At 27.4% G+C, this 2,620-nt stretch overlaps 1 non-coding gene across 1 annotated transcript; it reads right to left on the bottom strand.

The window, feature by feature from the left end:
- Nucleotides 1–872: 872 nt before the first annotated feature.
- LOC149236670 (U6 spliceosomal RNA) lies at nt 873–971 on the bottom strand. Its single transcript, XR_016246785.1, has one exon. It is a non-coding gene; the product is annotated as a U6 spliceosomal RNA (small nuclear RNA).
- Between the last annotated feature and the right edge of the window lie 1,649 nt (nt 972–2,620).

Raw genomic sequence — 2,620 nt, 5'->3', positions numbered from 1 at the left:
TTTTCCTCTTGTGTTTTATGTGTAAATATACTTGTTAATGTGTGGCTTTAATGGATATTCTATTGTTTTTTTATTTTGATACTTATATGATGGTTATAAGCATGGTTCATGATAGACATTAGTTATGGCTCTCATCATGATTTGAATAGTACATGAAATGTGAATGAATATATGACCTAATAGATGATAATGTAGTTATTGTGATAAGGCATCAATTCTTCTTGATAATTCTCAGATAGGTATGAGACCCCTATGCTAAGATATGTGGTTATGACCTATAGATTACATTTTCGTGATATGTTTGATGAAATTTTTTTCACGGCTAATAGGGCTCAGTTCAATTCCTTGTACTAATGTTTGCATTAGTAGATTTAATTTATTTTTATTTATCATTTCTGTAAGTTTCATGAAGTTTTGGGCAGAGGCTCGAGACCTAACCCTGAAAAAGTGGCACAAAATCCGGGGTCGTTGGCTTAGAACTGCCTAGAATGGGCCACATTCACATGCATGGCTTGCTGTTGGAGTGATTGGAGGTCTAACTCAACAAAATGACAAGTTGTCTTAGGGCTTAGGCATCTGGGGGGGTTGGTTTTCTCTTAAAGGTTTTGTAGCTCTTGAGAAAGGTCAAATTAGTTTTATTTTTTCAGTTCCACTTCCTTAACTATAGATGGGGAATTGAATCACATCATAATGACTCTTCATCACATGCTGACCCTAGTTGACCAATTAGCTTCGGTAAGTGTGGGAGGAACACATTACACCTAGTGTAAAGGAGATGTGGTAAAAATATTTCACTAACACTCTGAAAGTCATAAATAAAATATTTTGAGGTCTATATTTTATATTAGAGATAAGTTGTATATATATTTAAAAAAAAATTGGACTATTTCTCGATTTGTGTGTGTCATCCTTGCGCAGGGGCCATGCTAATGTTCTCTACATCATTCCAATTTTATCATGTCTCCGAAGAGAATATATATATATATATATATATATATATATATATATATATATATATATATATATATATATATATATATACTTGAACAAAAGTTTCAATATTCATGTTAACTAATATATATTTCAATATTTCAATATAAACACACACACATATATATGCCTCTCCGCCCACATAGATATATATATCCATCATAATAAATTATTTCAATGCATAGAAGGAATAAATAATTAAAAGTAAAATAATTCAGTGATGTGTAATTCATTCAATTTTTAAATTTTTAATATAAAATTGTTATGTGGAATTCAAAAAATTATTATTAACAATAGAAATATTCAATGTAGCTCATAAATAAAATAAGGTTAAATAATATTGGCATGTATTTAGAAACATTTTAATAAAAGATTAATGTTTTAGTATGGACAATGTGGTTTATAAATGAAATATGTTAATGTCCATATTAAGTAAAATATTTCAATGTCAACTACACATATATGTATATATTACATAAAACAATTAAAAATTTGAAATTTTTTAAAACATTTTAATAGTCTCACTATTTTATATTTTGGCCTAGGTATATTTTTTTTGGTTAATTTTGTCTAAAATCTATGTGTGTGTGAGAGATTAAATCTCTCTCGAGGCGCAAACCATTTTTCAAGTTTTGCACTCTAACTTTTTTTACATATCTAGAGAATTGAACCCTCTTAGTTAGATCTATACTGATAATTAAAACTAATGAAATATGTATATTCATTTTTTGTTTATTTTATTATGGGTGCATTATATAGCCCAACATGAGGGTGATGTATGATTTTGTCTGTGTTCAACTTGGAGTTGACACGTGTTCTTAAAAAAAAATACTATAAATAATAAAACAATGTTATCTATAATAAAGACATACACGAATATACATATTTGGTTAGATTTAATTAGAAGCATTATAAAGCATTAATAATCCCATTCTTATGGTGCTAACTTGATTCATTTTTGAGATGAAAGGCTCATTCTATAGGGCCTCCACATTTGGCCATGCTCAACTTCTCATTGGCATGTGTTCCCTTTAAAATAAAAATAAAATATTCTTTAAATACAAAAAAATGTGAGCTACAATAAAAGAAATATATAATAAAAAAGGTGATCTACAGATTCAATTAGTTTTAATTAAAAGTATTAAAAATATATATATATATTCACATTTGACTATGATGAAGTTGTATAATCCTTATCATTTTTAAAAATATTTCAATACAAGACTTAAATAAACTATTTTAATATACATGTTCACTAATTTATTCAATACTAGCTCAGATCCATTTTAACCTCGAATCTATCATGCTTTGAGAGGGACCAAATCTCTTTAGGTGAAAACCTATTTTTTGACTACAAAACTTGAGGAAAGGTTTGTTTCTCTAAAGAGGTTTAACCCCTCTGTCCTTGATAGATCTAAACTGATTAAATAAATAGAGAACTAAATTTTATATTAATACAAAAATAAATTAAAAACATTTACATTACATTCTAATTTCAATTTTTTTTGGGTGATAGAATAACTTTTTCCTTGACACTTTTATGCATTGTTGATGGTTTATTAACTGATCTTATTAAATAAATAAATAAGTAGCTTTTATGTTATCGTTGGAAGTAATTCTTCCATGACAT

Source organism: Pinus tabuliformis, chromosome 8, assembly GCF_031772625.1.
Source record: "Pinus tabuliformis cultivar Carrire ecotype Pingquan chromosome 8, CPIR1, whole genome shotgun sequence".
Lineage (NCBI taxonomy): Eukaryota > Viridiplantae > Streptophyta > Pinopsida > Pinales > Pinaceae > Pinus > Pinus tabuliformis.
Note: the sequence above shows the minus strand (reverse complement) of the source record. Positions and strands in the feature narration are given on the sequence as shown.